Raw genomic sequence first — 14,062 nt, 5'->3', positions numbered from 1 at the left:
AGCGCACCTCCTCCTGCTCTACCATCTTGAACCAGAATCTTTCCAGACACTCATCCAATTTCCCATTTTCCTGATGCTTCCACATCCTCGAACACATTCTAAGCTTACCCACCCCCACCACCTCAAGCCTTTACACATTTTCTTTGGAATGCTTATTCCTCTATTTTTATAAGCTCAGCTTAAATGGCAGCTCCTCAGAGAGCCACCCAGATAACTCTGTAGTGAAGTTTCATGTGTTCGTTTTCTATACGTTTAATTTTTGTGAGTGAAGTCGCTCAGTCGTGTCCGACTCTTTGCGACCCCATGGACTGTAGTCTACCAGGCTCCTCCATCCACGGGATTTTCCAGGCAATAGTACTGGAGTGGGTTGCCATTTCCTTCTCCAGGCTATCTTCCTGATCAAACCCAGATCTCCCTCATTGTAGACAGACGCTTTACTGTCTAAGCCACCAGAGAAGTCCTTAATTTTTGTATTTGTTGCTTATTATCTGCCTCCCAATCTACCACTCAGTGAACAAATTATATCTCCTTTTATTTCCTAATGACCTTGCTCCTTAAAGGTACCTCTCATTGCAGTGATCTTCCCATAAATGGGAGCAGTGTGCTTTGACATAATCAAAACCTGTATCACTTCCAAGTCTGGAATTAAAATTCCATTTCTCCAACCACAAACTTTCCAGCTCATCTGCTTGAGCTCCTCCACTAAAAAGTATTTCTACATCATCACAGCTAACAGTTAATCCCACCACTTGATCACTCTACCAGTTCACTCCTGTCTTCATCTGGTCTGGCTAGAGGCTAGATTCCACTTAACAGGTATCTTCAGACCATACCCCTGCACCTCCCTTTACATTATGATCTGGAAAACTCTCATTGTTTTCTATCTACTCTTGAGCAGTTGAATGGGAGAAAATTATTACAAAAAGGCAGGTTAACAGTCTCAAATAAGCTCAAAACTACTTGGCAGTTTTTAAGTTTTCAGAGAGATGCAAAAATTTGATAGGAACTTTCTCAGCTTTTCATCCCTAAATTTACAAACCCATCAATATCTGCACTCTCTTCTACTTAGGAAAAGTCAATCCCTCCTCACCTTCTCAAAACTTTGAATTAGTTTTATCAGTTTTTTTACTAGGTTCTTCCCAACAGCTCATAATATGCCCCTAATGGCTACTGTTCTTTAAAGAAAGGGGTGAAGGAGGGGGGTCTTTTGATCCCACCCAACTATAACCTCTTTTATTTAGTTCCCATCATAACTAATTTGAGTTACTTCCATTTTTCATGTACTAGCACCTTGTATATCCCTGCAAGTTTTCTGAAATTACTTTCATTAGGATCAGCAGTCTCTTCCATGCTGTCATAGCTGTTGGTTCTTTTTTCTTCTCTGATTTACTACCTCAGGAGCATTCAGTAGGGTTGATGACTTCCTCTTTAAAGTATTCTCTTGGTGTTTTCTTTTTGGGGTGGATTTTTTTTTTTTTGCATTTTCTCTTGGTTTTCACCTTATCTTTAGCTTTTCTGGCTGCTTCATCACTGAGTCCAATCCTAGTTCTCCCAGGACCTGACTTTTGGCTCCATGTGAGTCTCTACACTCTTTGGATGATGCAGTCCATTCTGTGGAGTTCAGTGTTACCAGTGTGCCTGTCACACCTAAATTCATAACCCAAAGATCAAACTTTTTGTACCTTCAGGCTTTCATGTTCAGCTGTCTACATCACAATTAAGCATGTCACATCCAAAATCATTGTTTTCCCCGCTTTACCTTCAACCTATTCCTCTCCCAGTTCTCACTATCCAAAGTCTCTACCTAGGTTTCTCAAGTTAGGCTTTGTAGCCCCAGATGTGACATTGCCGGTTAACAGTGTTACAGCACTCAATTTCCTTGCTACCACTCATCTTCAGTTGTAATTGCTTTTTTTCTACCTTGCTTAAATCTCACCACCCATGCCACAAAAGCAACTTATAGGTTGCACAAGGGCAGAAATATTTCTAATTAGAACACCTACCACTTTATGCCAAGTACCTAGTCCAGTACCTTGAACATAATAATAGAACATACTTAATACTTAACAGAAGTAAAATTTTATTGAATTGTTAAATGGAAGATTATTCAAACTCTCATGGAGATCAGAATTACACAATTACTATAATTTCCTAGTTCTAGGGATACCGTAAGATTAATAAGGTGAGAATATGATACTGTATGGTCTGTAGTGAGGGGAAGCAGTTAAAGGTTTAACTGAAGAGGGAGATGTTGAGGGAGAGAAAGCTCCAGGCTATGGGGAAATATGAAAAGCTGTAGTAAGAATAACTTTTGAGGAGATGGTAAAAAGCTGATAAGAGTTTAAAGTGAACAAGGAAAGATAAGCAAGGACCACATCACACAGTGTCTTAGGCCTAATTGTATTTGACTTTATCCTCGGTTCACATTTGGGTTTCAAAATGAAACAGTGAAATTCTTACAAGTTTAAAATTCACTCTAATGAGGGCATTTCACTGGGGAATTCAAGTAGATCAGCCAAGAAGGCTTTCCAAGTCATCTGGGCGAGAGAGGATACTGTTCGTGTGGAATGAAGGAGAAAAGTGAATGGACTTGGGAGATCTAGAATATTGGACAGGACTTAATCTTATTATGAGTTATGGAAGAGGAGGGCAGAAGTAGAGAAGATTTCCAGGGTTTTGGCTTAAATGGTTGAAGAAATAACCATTTATTCAGATAGATGAGACTGGAAGAGGAACGGTTTTGTGAATGGATGATTGGCTAGAGAAGTGTATACAAAAGAGCCTAGGGCTGGATTCTGAGGTGAGTTAACTGAGTATTTTAAAGTAGATTAAGTAGGAAAAAATCATGAGACTAAAAGGAAGCAAAGTATCCTCTGGATTTAGTAGTAAGAAAGTAATTGGTGATCTTGGCAATTGCATAGCTTGACTCTGTAAAAACCTATTGGAAAGTGTGGTTGTGAAGAAGATAGAATGGTAGCTGGGATCCCATGGACAGAGGATGGGGTCAGTGCTGGCTACAGTGCATGGGGTCACAAAGTCAGACACGACTGAGTGACTGAGCACGCACGCACTGGGGAGGTACCCATTAAAGAGGTAAAAGTTGACAGATGAGTAGATGGAACCTCGCCTCAAGAATAGGTGGCCAAAGTCAGCCGTTACCAAATAGACATCTAGACCAAGTCTGTTAAGTAGGAATGATCTAGGAAACAGCATTCCTGCCCTACAACAAGCCTTGAAAAAGTAGGAAATCAACTTAAAGTTTGAGGTGAAGAATAGGAGAAGAGGCTATATATACAAGGATTGCTGATAGAGCATTGAAAACCCAGCTAAGTTAGAACATAATCTTGTAGTATTTCCAGTAGTGCTGCTCAATTTGAATAGAGGAAGAGGGAAGAGGTTGCATAGTCCCAGGACGGGTATTTCATCAGTGAATCGAGCCTGGTTGAGTAGGAAACAGCTAAAAGGACAGAAGAAAACTGAACAGTCAAGGGACTGGAGGTCTTTTTGGGGAGAGTGGGAGGGTTAGAAGATTAAATGTTTTTTATTTTTATACAGTTCCGTTCAGTCACTCAGTCGTGTCCAACTCTGCGACCCCATGAATCGCAGCACGCCAGGCCTCCCTGTCCATCACCAACTCCCAGAGTTCACTCAGACTCAACGACCATCGAGTCAGTGATGCCATCCAGCCATCTCATCCTCTGTCGTCCCCTTCTGCCCCCAATCCCTCCCAGCATCAGTCTTTTCCAGTGAGTCAACTCTTCACATGAGGTGGCCAAAGTACTGGAGTTTCAGCTTTAGCATCATTCCTTCCAAAGAAATCCCAGGGCTGATCTCCAGAATGGACTGATTGGATCTCCTTGCAGTCCAAGGGACTCTAAAGAGTCTTCTCCAACACCACAGTTCAAAAGCATCAATTCTTCGGCCCTCAGCTTTCTTCACAGTCCAACTCTCACATCCATACATGACCACAGGAAAAACCATAGCCTTGACTAGATGGACCTTTGTTGGCAAAGTAATGTCTCTGCTTTTGAATATGCTATCTACGTTGGTCATAACTTTTCTTCCGAGGAGTAAGCATCTTTTAATTTCGTAGCTGCAGTCACCATCTGCAGTGATTTTGGAGCCCCCCAAAATAAAGTCTGACACTGTTTCCACTGTTTCCCCATCTATTTCCCATGAGGTGATAGAACCAGATGCCATGATCTTCGTTTTCTGAACGTTGAGCTTTAAACCAACTTTTTCACTCCCTTTCACGTTCATCAACAGGCTTTTTAGTTCCTCTTCCCTTTCTGCCATAAGGGTGGTGTCATCTGCATATCTGAGGTTATTGATATTTCTTGCAGCAATCTTGATTCCAGCCTGTGCTTCTTCCAGCCCAGCATTTCTCATGATGTAGTCTGCATACAAGTTAAATAAGCAGGGTAACAGTATACAGTCTTGATGTACTCCTTTTCCTATTTGGAACCAGTCTGTTTGTTCCATGTCCAGTTCTCACTGTTGCTTCCTGACCTGCATATAGGTTTCTCAAGAGGCAGGTCAGGTGGTCTGGTATTCGCATCTCTTTCAGAATTTTCCACAGTTTATTGTGATCCACACAGTCAAAGGCTTTGACATAGTCAATAAAGCAGAAATAGATGTTTTTCTGGAAATCTCTTGTTTTTTCGATGATTCAGTGGATGTTGGCAATTTGATCTCTGGTTCCTCTGCCTTTTCTAAAACCAGCTTGAATATCAAGGGGTTCACGGTTCACGAATTGCTGAAGCCTGGCTTGGAGAATTTTGAGCGTTACTTTACTAGCATGTGAGATGAGTCCAGTTGTGCGGTAGTTTGAGCATTCTTTGGCATTGCCTTTCTTTGGGATTGGAATGAAAACTGACCTTTTCCAGTCCTATGACCACTGCTGAGTTTTCCAAATTTGCTGGCATATTGAGTGCAGCACTTTCACAGCATCATCTTTCAGGGTTTGAAATAGCTCAACTGGAATTCCATCACCTCCACTAGCTTTGTTTGTAGTGATGCTTTCTAAGGCCCACTTGACTTCACATTCCAGGATGTCTGGCTCTAGGTGAGTGATCACATACAGTTTAAATTTTTTTCAGTTTTGGAGTATAGTTGATTAACAGTGTGTTTCAGCTGTACAGTAAAGTGATTGAGTTATACATATTCCCATATGCTTTTTCAGATTTTTTTCCCATTTAGGTTTTTGCAGAGTTCCCTGTGCTATACAGTAGGTCCTTGTTGGTCATCTATTTTAAATATAGCAGTGTGTGCATGTCAATCCCAAATTCCCAATCTGTCCCTCCCTCTCATCTTTCCCCCACCCTGCTAACCATAAGTTCTTTCTCTAAGTCTCTGAGTCTGTTTTGTTAATAAGTTCATTTGTTTTATTGTTTTAAGATTCCGCAGATAATCAGTATGGGACTGGAGGTCTTAATGGTGCTGAAGAGAAGGTATTATGGGAATAAGGCTGAGAATTAGGTATGAAAGATTAGAGTGTTGAAACTTAAGATTGTAGGAGTAATTCAGTGTCTGGAAATGACCGTAGAAGTATATCAGTGAATTAGAAGGTCGATGAAGGCTAAATTAGAATGTTGATGAGTTGAGAAATTGAAACAGATTTTGGTCTGATTATTAGATGGACTGTACACAGAAGATGGTGTTAGTAGGAAGTGATGTAAGAGCCTGAGTCCAGCGCTGAAGTCCTGCTTTTAGAGATTTGGTGGGGAGCTTGCTTCCTTCCAAACTATGTGGTGCATGTAGGAGTTTTGGAAAATGGCTTCTTCATGGTATCATCTTGACCCCAAATCCTTGGGGCCCCAAATCCTTGGCCCCAAATCCAGGTTCAGTGAAGATAAAGTTCCAGAATATAAAGATGAGCTTTGAATTCTTTCTTCAAGACCAAGGGTACAGGCTAACAGGAATCGGCTGTATCTGGCTTTCCTAGGCCTAGGCTCCATGTTCAGATCTGCCATTGATAGAAAACAGTCATATTGTGTGTGCTTAGTCACTTAGTTGTGTCCCACTCCTTGCGACTCCCCAGACTGTAGCCCGCCAGGCTCCTCTGTCCATGGGGATTCTCTCCAGGCAAGAATAGTGTGTGTAGTTTCCAGGGGATCTTCCCAACCCCAGTCTCCCATATTGCAGGCAGATTCTTTACCAGTTGAGCCACGAGGGAAGCCCAAGAATACTAGCATGGGTAGCCTGTCCCTTCTCCAGAGGATCTTTCCAAGCCAGAAGTCAAACTGGTGTCTCCTGCATTGCAGGTGGTTTCTTTACCAGCTGAGCTACCAGGGGAGCCCAAAACAGTTGTATTATTTGACTATTACCATGTGCCAGGCACTGTGCTAAGAATTTTCCTTGTATTTTCATTTATTCTTTTACCAACTCAAAGAGTTTGGTGCTCTCATTCTCATTTGAAGATGAGGAAGTCTAGGTGTCTTGCCTAATGATTTCACGGCTAGTATGTGGCAGAGTTGAGAGCTGAAAACAGGCAGACTGACTCCAGATTTTGCATATCCCTTGATTTGGAGAACATAGGCAGCAAAGGAGCTGACAGCTTGCTCAGTGTCTTTAGCTGAAATGGTGCTGTGAAAATTGTCCTGGTAGCTGGAGGGAATTTCCCCCAAATGATTAGGAGTCAGTATTAGAAGATGATTTGTAAATGATAACTCTTCTTTTAGGGCTTCCCTTGTGGCTCAGCTGGTAAGGAATCTGCCTGCAATGTGGGAGACCTGGGTTTGATCCCTGGATTAGGAAGATCCCCTGGAGAAGGGAACGGCAACCCACTCCGGTATTCTCACGTGGAGCATTCCCAGGACCATATAGTTCCTTGGGGTCACAACGAGTTGGACATGACTGAGCAACTTTCACTCTTTTAAGACCCACATCTACTAAATGTTTAACAGTGTTTCCAAAGGAGGGGAAACCGTTTCTGGAACCCAGTCTGGAGTCGTGACAAATGTGGCAGCGATCATGAAAGTAGGGAACCTGGAGGAGCAGAGGTCCCCCCATTAGAGGTCTGCACTTGGAAACCAAAGAAGCTAAGAGAGAGAAGGAAGTGAGAAGCAGCTGTGGAGGACTGGAGTGGACACTGTAGTCTGGGGTTTTGTTCACTGCCACCTAGGCTCCCAGGTTTTTGTGTGTTCTGCAGAATAGCTATCGGCACAGCAAAAGAACGTTCGTCCTGCATGCCCCGAAAGCTTTGGCACTACCAGTCTTGGGCCCCCCAAATGTCCCTGTTCCACAGGAGAGGTTGGAGAAGAACTAGAAATAAGGGTGGTAACAGTAACCCTCATGTGCCAAGGTCCCTGTGAAGCAATGAGGTGTTAAAGTCACAGGGGGTTTAAGGACACAGGGTGGGTTTCAAACTGTTCAGGAGCAGATCACACCAAGAATAATTCTTAGGAATCAGGTACCTAGGAGTCATTCTGACCAGGAGTTGGCCCCTCTTTCTTACCAAATCAAAGTCCTTTCTTTTATACAGAGACTTCACAGTGTTCATCAACACCTAGATACTTAGAGATGGAAAGGGGGTTGGGGTTGTATAGAGAGTCTTACATGTTTCCAGAACACTTCTGTAATCAGTACAACCCAGATTTTCAAACTGAGTCATTTGGGCAATTCTTGCTTGTTTTCTCCAACCCTCCAGAAAACCACTTAGCTGGTGAACTCATTGCCTTTCCTTACTTGAAAATTTCAAAAGCATCCTTAATGTATTTATTAAACCTGTTAATACTTAGAGCTACTTTAAACTGGAGCATAACAAAGCTTTTTTTCTCAAGTATATCTGCCCTCAAAGGGAAGTTTTCTAATCCGTGATGGTGGTTGTGTAGTATTCTAACCTGAGTTATACAATTTAAAATGTAATTCTCAACCACAGGAAAGTTAGCAGCCTTGTTTTATGGAAAGTTCTTGTTGATATGGGAGGCAGTGCAATATGCTTATTTTAGTAATACAAATTTTTCAAGGCACATGCCATGGCATACATTGGTGTCTTACACTTCAAAAATAGTTTTTTGAAAAAAGTGTAGTCTACATGTTACCAGTATAAAACAAGAAACTAAAGCAATTCTTGTTTCTTCCAACAAAACCTTGATCTCACACCAGTCCTCCAGCCAAAGTAGATGAGCCAGAAGTATGAAAGGCAACAGTTGCTCTGCTAGAAGTGAGGCAATCAGAAACATCCAGAATGTTCTGTGTGATAATAGTGTGTCCCTTTCCAACACAACAATGGTTGTGTTGAGTCATTGAGCTTTTAGCTTGTGTTATTGCTTTTGTGCTCTCCTCTCTAAGCTTACATCCCTGACGACAAGAGAAAATCTAAATTTCTATTTTAAACCTACGACCTGGCTATGTGTTTTCCTTTACACTGACCAAGCTATGACATGTAGGCAGCTTTTCTCAGAAGTACAACAGGGACAGAAAGGGCAGACATGCTCCAGCAGAGCTTTCAAGTCTGATGATGCTTTCAAGGACTCAGTGGAGCCACAGTTAGAAGCATTGAGCTCAGAGATCGTGGGGGGGCAGACTTGGGAACCCAAGACTTAAGTCTGGCTCTGAGTGAACAGCGGATAATGTAACAGTCCTGTCCGACACTGTTCTGAGTTCTGATGTGCTCTGTTGCTCAGTAGTGTCTGACCTTGCAATCCCATGGACTGTATCCCACCAGGCTCCTCCACCCATAGGATTTCCCAGGCAAGAAGACTGGAGTGGGGTGCCATTTCCTACTCCAGGGGATCTTCCCAACCCAGGGATCAAACCCCTATGTCTTGCATCTCCTACATTCACAGGCATTCTTAACCACTAGCGCCACCTGAGCCCAAAGCTCCTGACAATGTCCACTCATTTAATCACAACCGCAGGAAGAAGCTGGCATTGGACATAATTGTCACAGTTTTCATTTGTGTCACCACCATACTCGTCTATTCCAGGAGACCTATGTGTTCTTACTGAGGTTACCAATCCTGCTTGAAGGGAACTTGTATAGAAGTTAAAATAGTATATATGTGCGTGTGCACACATGTTTGTATGTATACTTTCAACAGAGAAAGCAGACATCGCAGTAGATTTTATAATCCTGTCAGAATGGGAAGAGAGACCTTGCCACCATTTGGATTTGGTAAGAATCTGTATTTAAACCCTGTCATCGCCTTGCTTTCCCATGTTTATAGGAGGTGATGTTCGTATTGTCTTCCCAGGATACGTTACGTGCACACCTTTTCAGCAATCGTGTATGCATGTTGTAGTTCATCAATACTTAGATGGCTTATATGCCCTTGTCTCAGTGCAGGCTTAGCTGCCAGCACCTATCTCTCTGACTTAAAGTTTGTAAGCCTTTGCTGAAATGAAGCTTGTCTGGAGGTGAAATTTGGGGGTGCAGCTCATTTACATGCATATGAATGCATTTAAAGTGGATGTGCCTGTGTAAAGTCACGAATACCAGAGGCCTTAGCATGTGTGCTAGTCAGACACTGAGCTGCACAAGAGTGAGAGGCCACAAGATGGCAAGCTAACACTGGAAAGCATGTGTGTAGTTAGGGTCCAAAAATTGGACAAGAAATTACATTTTCATTGTTTTTATTTCTTTTTATTTATACTTTGTAAAGGGCATGGGCTGATATGTGGCGGTCATTTATATTTTTGAATACTTACGATTGGAGTAACTATTGAAACAGTTTTAAAAATTGGGAGATGACTATAATAGATTAGCTGTTGATTCATTTTAGGATAAGTAGGCCATGGTTTACAATAAAAACAGACTAGAGTCACCTTGCATGGATTATGCGTATTTTTAGCTTTTCCCAAAGCACCAGTCAAAAAATCTTGTTTTGATAAAAAGATAGTGCTTCCTGTATATGCAGGGGAGACTTGGAAATGTGACTTTTAATCAGAATCAGCAAAATCAGAATTCGTTGCCTAACAAAGTAGAAAAACGAAAATAACTGGCTGTAGCACAGTTGGTTGTTAATGGAATACCAATATTCGAAGGTCTTTGAAACTTTGTACAGGAAGATTCTGGAAGGCTCGATTTGGAGTTTTAAAAAATCGAATTCTTGCTCTGTCATTTCATTTGACACTGGATTAAGCCCTTAAGGTATGATGATGAAGGCCTTGACTTTTGCCTGCATTCAATATACTTATAATTTAGAGTGGGGTTAAGAAAACAAGCAAATAATACAGGAAGAAGTGATATAGTAAAGCCATGTGCTAATTACAGTATTTTTAAAAGTAACGTCAATATGCTGATGCTTCATGTGGATCATCTCATTTAATTTGTTCAACAACCCTATGAGATAGGTATTATCTAGCCCCATTTTACAGCAAAAATTTGCTCTCTAGTAGAAATACTTGATCTAAGCTTTGAAATGAAATTAGAATTTCTCAAGCTGGAGAAAAGAAGAATGGAATAATACAAAATATTGATTACCTTACATGTCACTATAATATACCCATGATTTTAAAGAAGATAAATCTTATTTCTGTGGAACTTCGTAAATTGTTATACAAGGAGGTCTTGTTATTATTTTACATGCCATTTCTTTTTTAAGGTGCTTCTCTTAATTATCAGAGATCTTTCTATAATATCAGGTTTATATAGTAATATAATCAGTATAATGTCTCACTTTGCATCCACACAGTATATGTTCTAGGTACAAGAACCACAGTCTGGACCTTGGGGAATTCAAAGGAAATATTGAACTCATCTAGCTATACCTTCCATTCAGTCCAGCATTATTCTTGATCATCTCTTTCAGTGTTCTTTAGGAATCTCACTGCTTTATCAGGCAATCATTTAAATATCAGGCAGTTCAAATCAATAGAATGTTTCTATGTTAGGTAAAAATCTTTATGATGTTCACCCATTGCTCCTGGTTCTCAAATCTTAGAACACGAAATCAGCAATTTGTCTTCCAGGCATTGGGAAAGTCAATCCCTATCATGGTTCATTTCTGTCATTCTGTATATTGGTCATTTCTTCTGTCTTCAGTAGATGGAAGCATGCCTTCTCTGTCTTCATCCTAATCACTAACATGAATGTAGTCAGGAACTGTTTTTGTCTGTAAATAAAAGAGGCTGACAAGTCAATGACTTCCATAAGATGGAAGTTAAGTTCTCTCTCACATAACAAAAATAAAAGCATGGAGGGACTTCTCTGGCGGTCCAGTGGTTAAGAATCTGCCCACCAATGCAAGGGAGGTGGGTTTGATCCATGCTCGGGAAAAGAAGATCCCACATGCCACAGAGCAGCTAAACCCACACACTTTGGAGCCCTGTGCTGCAACAAAGACCTCCCATGCTGTAACTAAGACCTCAAGCAGCCAAAATAAATAATAAAATATTATAATAATTTAAAAAAAGCATAGAGACAGGCGGTACAGACCTGATGGCAATTCCATATTGCATCACCAGCGTCCCAGGAGCTTTCTTTCTACTCCTTTATCCATAAGGTCCAGAAGCAGCTCCAGCTATGATGTCTCAGGCAGAAAGAGGATGGGGAACAAAAAAAACATGCAAGGTAGTTCAGCCTCATTTTTTAACTCTTCCCCAAAGCATCAGTCACAATATCTTGTTTTGACAAGAAGGTTCTCACCCCGCCAACTCTGTGTGCAAAGGAGACTTGGAGATGTGCTTTTCCTTTTTTAAGAAGAGGGGACATTGGCATCCCCAGCAAAGTCAGAATTCTTTTAGGTGGAGAGGAATAGATAAAAGATAGAAGAGGCAAGAGGAACACATTTTTTCCCCCAGAAACACTGTGCTTCTCAGTACTATGGACCTAAAAAGCTGTGGCAGTACAAAGATGTGAAGAGATGAATAAGATAAGATTCTCAACCTTGGTCACAGTCAGTAGTTTTAATGTCATCATCAAATTAATGTGATTAGGAGCAATCTTCTCTAGGAAGATTGGCTTATCAGGTTTGCTAATCTACAGAAAGTCTCAAGTTACTGTACTTAACTCTCCTTTGAGATAAATACTTTTTAATTGAAGTCACTTGGCTAACCTAATGATTCATACTTCTTTTAGTAACGAGATTGATGATCATCAATTTAGTTAGACATTTTTATAGCAAGAATGTGAAAATTGTGTTGCTTATTATTTATCACTAAAAATTAATTTAAAAATTTGTCTCCTCTGCCTCACTCTACTGCAATGTTAACAGTGACCTTTTCCTAAGGGTCAGGACCCTGCAGTCCACTTCTTCAATTTCCTGTTATTCTGCACAGACGAGCAGAGTCTGCCTCAATTCTATACCATAGTCATCCTATCAGTCTCTACTCTGATAGGCATTAATGTCTGAAAAAATTTTAAGATAAAAATAAGGTAACAGAAATTACATATGTTACTTTGATCTGAACGTGTTTTCTTTTTCCTTTTAATAGAACATTAGACCTCCATAGCTGGGGAAGGATCTAATACTTCACCCGTAAGTAGAGGGACTGTTGACTTACACACTCGTTTCCCTTTGCTTTCAGACACAATATGTGGGTACATCATAGAATTTTGAAAGCTCATCTTTGTTTTCTCAGAGTCAGAAAGTTGTTTACTAGACCCTCTGGCACAAGGAGGACTTCCCTGGTGGCTCAGAAGGTAAAGAATCTGCCTGCAATGCAGGAGACCTGGGTTAGATCCCTGGGTCAGGAAGATCCCCTAGAGAAGGCAATGGCTACCCGCACCAGTATTCTTGCCTGGAGAATCCCATGGACAGAGGAGCTTGGCAGGCAGGATAGCTCTGTGGAAAACTCTTAGAACTCACCACAATCACCAATGCCTTTTATAGCTGAAGGAAGATTTGCTTTGGAGAGAAGACCCAAATTTATACTGAAGAAAGAGCTGCTGGCAGGTCTCTTCCAGAACACCTCCCTTGGGCTTTTGTCATTAAAATTCAATTGAAAGCTGACACTTTTTGTCTCCACAGGCTCCACCTCTGCTTTCTTTCCTCACCAGATTTTCAGAGCTGTGAAATGGCTTTTCATTTATGCTGTCATACTAAATATACAAATAAAATGTAAACTCGGGATGAATTCAATGTTTATGGGAAGTGTTACATACCTGTGATGAGATATGAGCTAGAAATATTTTGAGATGGGGCTCTTTGGGGTTTTCAATTGCTTTGTTTATTAAAAACTTAAAAGCAAAAGTACATGCAAAACAAAAAGATTTATAAAGAAAAAGTTCATCTCTCCTCTTATTGTAACCAGTGTTGACATCCTTCCCATTCTTCCTATTGACACAAAAATCCTATACATATACATGTGTCAAAGTTAGAATGCTTGAAGCCTAAAAAGGAAAGGCTGATACGAATCATACCTCTTTTTTCTAGTATACAGGGAAGAAATTTTTGAAGAACATGAATTTTATTAGGACTGTCTTAGTTGCAAGATCCAGAAACTTAATTTAAACCAATTTAAACAAAAATGGGGACTTACCTTCCATGTAAGTAAACTGTGGAAAGCGTAAGGTGGAGCAGTGTTAGGGAGAGCAGGATTGAAGAATCCAACATCCTCTGGTCTTTGCCTTTCCCCCACCTCCTCTCTAGTCTCTGCAGTCTGTCTGAAGAAAGCTGGCTTAATTTCCTTGGGAAGATGGGAACCATAGCCACTTGCATACCTAGGCAGTCTTTCATCCAAGAACTTGAAAAAAAAATTTTTTTTTCCCTCCAGCTCCAATTAGAAACCCTGTGGCCAGGGGCAAAAATCTGTAACCAGAAAGATTTTTGCAGAAAAGTACAAGAAAGAAGATCGTTGCAAATCAAGAATGAAAGTGAAGTGTTAGTTGCTCAGTTGCATCCAGCTCTTTTGGACCCCACAGACTGTAGCCTGCCAGGCTCCTCTGTCCATGGAATTATCCCAGGCAAGAATAATGGAGTGGGTAGCCATTCCCTTCTCCAGAGGATCTTCGCAATGCAGGGATTGAACCCACATCTCCTGCATCATAGGCAGATCCTTTACCATCTGAGCCACCAGGGAATGGCTTGAATTAAATCTGTTTACTGATCTGGAAGCCTGGTGTGGTGAGCAGGTGGTTAAGGGAGACCTATGGTGATTTTTAACTCTGCTTTTACTA

The sequence above is a fragment of the Oryx dammah genome, unplaced genomic scaffold, assembly GCF_014754425.2.
Source record: "Oryx dammah isolate SB20612 unplaced genomic scaffold, SCBI_Odam_1.1 HiC_scaffold_4, whole genome shotgun sequence".
Lineage (NCBI taxonomy): Eukaryota > Metazoa > Chordata > Mammalia > Artiodactyla > Bovidae > Oryx > Oryx dammah.
The sequence above is the reverse complement of the archived record's forward strand: the minus strand, read 5'-3'. Positions refer to the sequence as shown.